This window comes from Octopus bimaculoides, chromosome 6 (genome assembly GCF_046866305.1).
Source record: "Octopus bimaculoides isolate indiv1 chromosome 6, ASM4686630v1, whole genome shotgun sequence".
NCBI lineage: Eukaryota > Metazoa > Mollusca > Cephalopoda > Octopoda > Octopodidae > Octopus > Octopus bimaculoides.
This window is the reverse complement of record NC_142933.1, coordinates 31,067,251-31,077,250: the sequence shown is the minus strand read 5'-3', so window position 1 is coordinate 31,077,250 and position 10,000 is coordinate 31,067,251.

The window sequence follows — 10,000 nt, the reverse complement described above, 5'->3', positions numbered from 1 at the left end:
ACACACATACATATGTAAGTCTGTATGCATGCATGTATGTGTGCATATATAGGTTTGTAGAGTTCGCCGTTGGAATAACAGTCTAAGGGATAAGAATATGTTAACCTTGGACATACATATGCAAGCATATTATGCTCATAGGATACAGACAATGACGAAGATAAACAAGAGTTTATCAGGAATCAAATTTAAATTAAGCAGAAAGTGGAGAAATCTTGATCAACAAATGAGTAGAACCGAGTATTATTTTTTAATACAAAACTTTATCCCATCTAACAGCCGTATCTGCTTTCAATGTCCTACGGTGTTGCCATTGAAAATTCTCAGAATAATCTTCGTCATATTTTGTAACACATCCGATCTGGATCATGGAGCTTCATTAGAGTGAAGAAAAATACAGAAAAGAAAAAAAAGAGGAAGAGCCTCGAGAAGAAAAATGAAGGCTTAATATATTTAAGTCATGCCATTTTGCAGTGTAACGCTTCAGGATGTTGAGTAAATGACTAAACTAGAAACATTAATTGGTGGGTTAATCTTTCTTTAGGGGTAACATGGTATGTAAATAATAAAAAATGGGGTACACCAATAGGTCTAGAAAAAGAGGGAGTGATAGTGCCATAACTTTTAGAAGTATTCATAATAGTTCTTAAGATTATGTTACTAGTACTAATTATTTGTTTATCCAAATAAAATGCCGATCAATTAATTACATGTATTTACTTACTGATATATTATAAAGACCAGCCGATTATTGCCCCTTATGGGATTAACTAAAGTCCAGCTTTCAATATAAATGGTCAGTTAAGTTTAAAATCAAAGGTCAAGCTATTAAGACGGGTAGATGTAAATAAAGAAGTAAATAAAAATTAAAAGTATGGAGAAGTAATATATGTTATAAGTGGCCCTAGGCTGCTTAGGACATAATAAATAAAACAAACAAACATGTAAACGGGCACCATACGAAGAAAAGAACATCGCCCGCAGTGTTATCAAAACCTAGAGAGGTCTCTATTTGGACCATTGCGGGTTAAGGTGGTTGGGAGGGAATATTGGACAAAAGCTTTATAAACCTTTTTTCAAAAATCCTTCCTCAAACGCCTGAACAGGGACAAAGATGAGCCAATCAGCTCGAAATTGAGTCAGCTAGAGGATAGTAGGGTTCGCTCTCCCTGCTAGCAATATATATTTTATATGCAGGGTTTAGCGCTGTACCGATAACCAGCTGACGGAAGATCTGCCTGAGGTTAAACTAGTAGCAACATAGAAAAGCCACTTTCATGTGGCGATTGACTTCAAACGTTAGTATAGTTACCACTTTGATCTCTTCTTGAGATTATTACAAGCAGCTATTTTGCTTGTTGCAAATCAGTCACTAATGGTTGCTCTGTTTACAGTATATTGTTGACTGGAGCGGACCCTGGCTATCGCTCTGGCGACCGAGTATTCGTGACCAGAGATCAGCCAACCTCGAAACTGAGTCAGTCTCGCAATCCCCTTATCTTGTAGAGGATGGTAGGAGTTCACTCCTCCTGCTTGCAATTATCTACTATAATAATACTCTTACGTTTTTCTCCGTCACAACATATGAATGCTGAAAGGGTAGTAGATGAATAAATAAGGAAGGGGTTATGACAAACTGGTAGTGGGAGCGTTCAAATCTGTGTGCGTATGGAAAAGGGAGGTAAGTGAATGTGTGCGTGTGCAATGGAAGTGGGATGGTAAACATTCAATGCTGAAAAGAAAAATCAAACAGCGCTTCAAATCTGTGTGAATATATGTGTGTATGTGTGTGCGTGTACAAGGGAAGTATATGAATGTTTGAATGTGAACCAGCGTTCTTTCAGTAAGAAATGCTCACATCTCAAATGACAACCATTAGATAATATTGCCAAGTGTATTAATTTGTTTTACCATCCATATTTATGTATAAAATACTATAATCAGCCGTCATTCTTGACGGCACGGGTCAGCTTGTATTATTTATATAGAGTGAGGCAAGGCATCGAAAGCCAACCAACAGACGGAAGATCTGCCTAGGGTTAAACTAGTAGTAACATGGAACAGCCTCTTTGACGTGGTGATTGAATTTACTTGTTAGTATAGTCACTACTCTGATCTCTTCTTGAAATTTTACAACCAGCTATTTTGCACCTATGTCGAATAGTATTGAAACCGTCACCGAGCCGTCCTCTTTCAATTTCTATTCTTTGATATATTATAGAATGTGATAAACTTCTTTAAAGATGAACGTTGGGATTTAAGAAAGATATTGATGTTATTTCTAGCGGTAGGAGGAATCACGTAGATTAGTAATTATTCAGATTGTAAATTACAAATTGCTCAAGCAATAATTTCAAACAATAACATCAACAGCAGCCGCTATTGCTATAACATGAAGAGTAGCAACAGAAACAACCGTGCGATGACGATGGCGGCAACAACAACAACAACAAAAGCAGCAGCAGTAATGCTTAGTTTTAAAAGCTTTTGTGAAATATTCATCTGTATGGATAAGTCACTCTCTCTCTCTTTCTCCTTTCCCTGTATACATCTCTTTATATATATGTGCATGTATGTATGTATGTGGGCGTATGCACGCACAGCTATATATATATATATGTATATATATATATATATATATATATATATATATATATATATATATATATATATATATATATATATATATGTATGTATGTATGTATGTATGTATGTATATATATATATAGATGTGTGTGTACGTGTGTAGATATGTATCTTAATATTAGTGTAATTGTCAGTGTGAATTATATTTGTGCGCCTGTATACTTATGCATCCATCCATCCATCCATCCATCCATCCATCTATCTATCTATTCATCTATTCCTCATCTATCTATCAACCTCTCTCTTTCTCTCTTTCTCTCTTTCTCTCTCTTTCTCTCTCTCTCTCTCTGCATATATATATATATGTGTGTGTGTATGTGTGTGTGTGTGTGTGTGTGTGTGTGTGTGTGTGTGAGTGTGTGTGTGTGTGTGTGTACATATGTGTATGTTTGTATGTCCGTCTGTATAGCATGCCTGTTTGTATATATTTAAATATATATAAATATATATTTATTGATGTTTGCATTTTATATTATATTACATAATATTATATTATAAAGAAATAGCAATAAATATACTTTGTTCAAAATGGCTGACAGAAACAGTCGTGCGAGTGATAAGCTACGTTTCATTGTATGGAAAAGATTTGCTGAGAGAAATTGAATTAATGCGGCAGCAGCGGCAGGTTGTTAGATTATGTAAGGCCATCAATAACTTGATACAGAGTCAGATATAGAGTTGAGTTGAACGGAAGCTTTATGGAACAAAATGACACCCCGATATGGAATCATAGATTGAATAATACTCACATATTCACGTGCATACCTAGGCAAGTTATATATGCATGTATATAAATATATATACATATACCTATACATACATAGCACATTCACTCCACTACACTTTTAATACACTGTACATAAATATATCTATAACACATACACACACACATGTATATAAAAGTGTGTGTATATATATATAAAACTATCGACCACCTATCCACTAATTTATATATGGGTGTTAGGTTTTCTTTCATAAATTAATGTGTATGTGAATGTGAATATATTTCTATACGTATGGTTATATATATATATATATATATATATGTGTGTGTGTGTGTGTGTGTGTGTGTGTGTGTGTGTGTGTGTGTGTATACTCACATACATAACACTTATACACATATTCTTTCTCTCTTTCTCTCTCTTTCCCACTCACACAAATTGTATATGCATGTATGAATATACATGCATATATGTGTCTAGAAGTATATGTGTGTTGTATTAGTGTACACATATATTATTTCTGGCAAACAAGGGAAATAGATGAAGTTTGAAATAAAGAATATGAGAAAAAGAAATCTTTTACCGGGTCGCTGAGTGAGATGGCGACATATAGTTTATTGAGTGCATACAAGAAAATTCTCATGTAAATAGAGTTCTATGTAATATAGTCTATTTCATATGAACGTAAAAAATATGTAGATCTGTGTGTCTATGCATATGAATGTGTATGAAATGAAACATAAATGCTCTCACACACGTTCACATTTCTTGTGTAGGTAGGTATATTTGTGCCTACGTGTGAATGTTAGTGTTTTTGTGCATATCTATAGTAATCTCAGGAATATATAGATTTTGTATAAACATAACGAAAATACTTTTATGTGAAAAATCATCTTCGCTATATTCTCGATGAGCATGAAATGAATTCATGTTTAATGAAATAGCATAAATAGATATGATGATTGGTTATACGAAAAGGCATTGGAAAATGCGTTCATGTTATACGTACATAAAGGTAACTATATACATTTATTAAATCTTCTCCGGACACAAACTCGTGTTCCTAGTACGCGCGGCAGTAAAAGAAGTGTCGATGTGCACTCAGTAAAAAGAGTAAGCTTTAACAGAAAACATGTTCATATACAAATCTGGTGAAATAGAGAATCTAAAGCTGGATTGCAAAAAGGAAACAAAAATTTCAAGAATATTTATTAAAACATATATACGATTGTGTAGGAGTGGCTGTGTGGTAAGTAGCTTGCTTACGAACCACATGGTTTCGGGTTCAGTCCCACTGCGTGGCACCTTAGGTAAGTGTTTTCTATTATAGCCTCGGGCTGACCAATGCCTTGTGAGTGGATTTGGTGGACGGAAACTGAAAGAAGCCCGTCGTATATATATATTTAAAAAAAGGCTATATGCAGAGGCTGTACGAACTGCAGTAGCTGAGCAGCAAGCTTTTTTAAGCGTGGCCCAGAAAATGGTACAACAGTTAACGTGGATGCAGAGGGTACAGAGTCAACGCCACACGAACCATTGTCCAAGACCACCACAGATGATGGATCAGGGATGGCCACCGCTAACACCAGGAACCCCTGCACAGATATCACACCCATATTCCTACTGAATATCCGGGGCCTATTACGAAGAGGCGGCAAAGACATGTTCCTATACTTGAAAGACCTAGTAACATGCAATCAAGCAATATGCATGGTGGTTACCGAAACGCATCTAACACCTAATATAGCAGATGCGGAAATAAATATACCAGAGTATGCCGTACTCCGAACAGACAGAAGGGATAGAAGTCATGGGGGAGTTGCAATGTACATTCGAGAAGATGTCACACCCCTACTACTACTATCACACTCTAACTCTATATGTGATACTTTAATAGTACACATAAAACAAATTGATGTAGTTGTATGCTCAACATACCGTCCACCAAATACCGCAAAGCAGGAAGGTAAATTTGAGGACAGCCTGAGACGCATAGAAGAGGTCCTGGCAAATCTGGACCAACACATCAACATTCTTTTCCTAGGCGACTTTAACCTCCCAAATGTTAAATGGCCTGAAGGTCACATCCTCTCTGGGATGTCACTGCATGAACAAAGCCAGGCAAAACCATTGCTAGAACTATCCAACATGCTGTTCATGGAACAAGTGATACTCCAACCAACCAGGGGAAGCAATATTTTGGATCTCTGCTTCACAAACAATGTGAGCCTAATCCATAATGTGAAAATAACGCCCACATCTCTCTCAGATCATAACATTATAGAATTAACTATGTATGGTCCTAGACAACCCACTGACACCCACCCCACCAGGAGGACTCAAGCAATATCCAACATTAATTTCCACAGGGCGGACTGGAAGTCAATTCGCAGAGAGATTCGAAATCAAAACTGGCATGACAGCCTTTCTATACAAGACAATGACCTCAAACTAAGTCATTTTATGTCAACCATACAAGACATATGCACCAAATACGTGCCATATAGAAAGACCAGCAAACATGCCAATAGAATTCCTGGAGACAGGAAAATCCTTATGAGACACAGAACAAAGGTCTCAAACCAGTTAAATAGAGAACTGGAGGATAGGAAAAGGGCTAAATTAAAACTAACACTGTTAGAAATAGAAAACAAAATTAAACTCTCCCATGAAAAGGAGAGAGCAGAGAAGGAGAAGAGAGCAGTAGAAAGCATAAAAACAATCCCCAAGGCTTTCTATAGATTTGCAAAGGAGACTGCTACGGTGCAGTATAAGATAGAACCCCTATTCCTGCCTAATGGCTCACTGACTGCAGATCCCACATGGATAAGTGAAGTGCTCAGTACACAATTCAAGAGTGTCTTCACCTCTCCTCTGAGTCACATGCAGATAAAGAACCCAGCTGATTTCTTTGACAATAACACTCAGCAGAAAAAGACTGCATCCATTACCTACATCGACATTGAAGAGGAAGTTGTGATAGCTGCCATAAATGAAATGAGCTCAAATTCGGCAACTGGCCCCGATGGTTTCCCAGCTGTCCTCTTAAAGTCGTGTAAACAAGAATTAGCAGGACCACTCCGGATACTCTTCCAGAGTTTCCTTGCAAATGGTAAACTTCCCAAAAAGCTGAAGGAAGGCACCATATGTCCTATCCATAAAGGTGGAAGCAGAGCAGAGGCTGGGAACTACAGGCCCATCTCTAAGACTTCACATATTAGCAAAGTCATGGAACGAATTGTCAGAAAGAGATTGATTGCGTTCCTAGAAGAAAATGACTTGCTGAATGAGACCCAGCATGGTTTCCGTCCAGGTAGAAGCTGCCTCACGCAGCTCTTGCAGCATTATGACTGGGTCCTGAAGCAGCTACTTGACCATTGAAATGTTGATGTGATATATCTCGACTTTGCAAAAGCCTTTGACAAAGTTGATCATGGCTTGATATGTCACAAGCTGCGAAACCTTGGCATAGCTGGTAAATTAGGAGAGTGGCTGCATGACTTCCTGAATGGTAGAAGTCAGACGGTTGCAGCCAATGGAGAACTATCTAGGGAAACACAAATATTGAGCGGTGTTCCACAAGGAACTGTTCATAGTGGCCCTTCTGGACATGCCCACGGTCACTCGGAGAGCCACTGTCACTAGCTATGCTGATGATACAAAGAAATCTCAGGCAATAAAGAATCCTGATGATATTGTAAGCCTGCAGAAAGACCTAAATGCAATATATGAGTGGGCAGAGCAAAATAATATGCAGTTCAATGCAAAAAAATTTCAAGTACTGTGCTACAAGACCACAAGTACCCCCCAACTGGCATACACAGGACCTGGAGGTACTGCAATCCCAGAACCACAAACAGTAAGAGATCTGGGCATCAACATGTGTAGTGATGCATCATTTCACATGCACATTGTCAAGTTGACAGCAAACTGCAGACAACTGGCAGGGTGGATACTGAGGACATTCCGTACAAGGGTTCAAAAAGTCATGTTGACTCTATGGAAGACATTTGTTCGGAGCCGCCTAGACTATTGCTCTCGGTTGTGGTCACCACACGGTGTTAAGCGGACAGCAGAACTCGAGGCAATTCAGAGGCACTATACAAAAAAGATCGCCACAGTCCAACAGATGAACTACAGGGCGCGATTGAAGGCACTAGGTCTCTACTCCCTGGAGCGCAGGCGGGAGAGATATGTAATAATATACATATGGAAAATACTGGAAGGACTGGTGCCAAATTTTGGCATCAAGTACTACAGGAATGCCCGCACGGGTCGCCACTGCATTGTGCCAAAGGTACCGTCCACTGCATCTCACATAAGAACGAGATACTGCAGCAGCCTCGGTTTCAGAGGACCTCAGCTCTTCAATGCCCTGCCAAAACATTTGAGAGACATGCAAGACATGGATGCGGAGGTCTTCAAGACAAAACTTGACACTTTCCTCTCCACGATACCAGACGAACCAATGGCTCGTAATGAGACGCAGTTTAGGGCAGCTATGTCAAATTCTCTTATACACCAGATGTGCCATCAAAACTCTTGATTGGACCTTGTTAGGTGTGGGAGAAGAGCCATGCAAGGAACGTGAAAATCACGGTGGTGCACCAGCATGACCGCAGCTACTTAGCTGAAACACATAAATAAATAAATTAAAAAAAAAATATATATATATATATATATATATATATATATATATATATATATATATATATATATATATATATATATATATATATATATATATGTATGTGTGTGTATATGTTTGTGTGTCTGTGTTTGTCCAACCAACATCACTTGACAACCGAGGCTAGTGTGTTTTCGTCCCCGTAACTTAACGTTTCGGCAAAAGAGAACGACAGAATAAATAGTAGGCTTACAAAAAATAAGTTCTGGTGTCGATTTGGTCGACTAAAGGCGGTGCTTCAGCATGGCCACAGTCAAATGACTGAAACAAGTGAAAGTGTATACATATATGCGTATAATAATACTTACATATCTATTTATATATGAACATTTACGTGTTTATATATGTGTGTGTCGACGTGTACGTATGCCAGGCGTTGACTGCTACTTGTTTTATCGACGCTGAATGGATGAAAGGCAAAAGGCAAAATCGCTCTGTGCAGTGTTTGAACTCAGAACGCAAAGTTCGATAAAATGGCGCCATTCATTTTGGCCTGCAGGATTATGTTTCTGGCGTCTTGCCTCTTATACTTCTTGTACATTAGTGGCATCAATGGATATGTATGTGAACACTAATAGGTATTTATACATATGTTGTTCATTTATTCTACCTCGTTATAATAATGTTTCTATTTCAAGTTATGCGTATATAATACACATGTTCAACAAAGAGCTAAATCTATTTGGCAGAGTATATATATATAGATAGGTAGATTTATGAGTGTGTATGAGGACGAGACGCACAACACTAAAATATGTATTTGTCGAAGCCCTGTAGATAATTAAATATATTAGTTAATTTAATTATTAATTACTATAAATAATATAATAATTATTGATGTGTAAATACACAGGAGACTATAGTAAGGTATCGTATCGTGGATTTAGTTATTCCCTATACTTAAGACAGTAGTTATAATTAACAGCTTTAGAATCTGATTGCAGGATTAATTGTATTTTAAAGCTTCACATCAATCATATAAGCAGAGAAAGAAATATACAACTGGATGTATATATTACACTAATAACAGCAATGAAAAGATCAAGTTTAATATATTATCACACATGTTAACCAACAACATTATACCAACGGTGCTACTTCGGAATTTTTGTTAGTTCTATCTATCTCTTCTTTGAGCTTAAAATACCTAAGTTCTATTCAATCTATTAGCAACCTTCTGTATTCAGTCAAACAAGGTTTTACTATTTAATGCTGGTGTTGTTGGTGTAGTTTTGTATTTGACAAAAATGCAGGTAGCTTTTACAATTAATTAGGGTTATTTTCAATTAATTAGCGTTATTAAATCTGCATTCTACTCTTTTGTTGTCTCTTAATTCATACAAGGGTGTATCAACAATGGTTACACAAGAATGTATCAACATAATGCGATATTTACTGATGTATATTAAGCGCGAAGTTGGGCGCCAGAAAGACTCCTAATTAATAAATATTACTGGCGGTATTCTTATGTCACCATAACCTGTGGAGCTATTCTTACTGTTGTTGTTTCCAGGTATTCACGCACGCACTCTTTATTTGAAGGCGACTTTTTAATTATTAGTCCTTCACACACACACACACATACACACACACACACACACAAACACACACACACACAAACACACACACACACACACACACGCACACAAGCACGCATAGACAAGTACACAGAGGCACATGCATATATATTGTGAGTGTATGTATGGTCGCATATTTATTTAAACGGAGGAGGGTGTAATGAGCATGGCTTAGTAGGTACGGTGTTGGGCTTACGATCGTATGATCCAAGGTTCGATTACTGGACTAGAAAATGCGTTTTTTTCCTTGATCAATGCATTTATTTTAATGAAGTTCTTGTCTGCTCAGCTAAAACTGAGTACCAAGTGAGTGTTGGACACTGTGATGGATCCAGCGAAATTTCTAAGGTCTACCAAGTAGAGGAGCT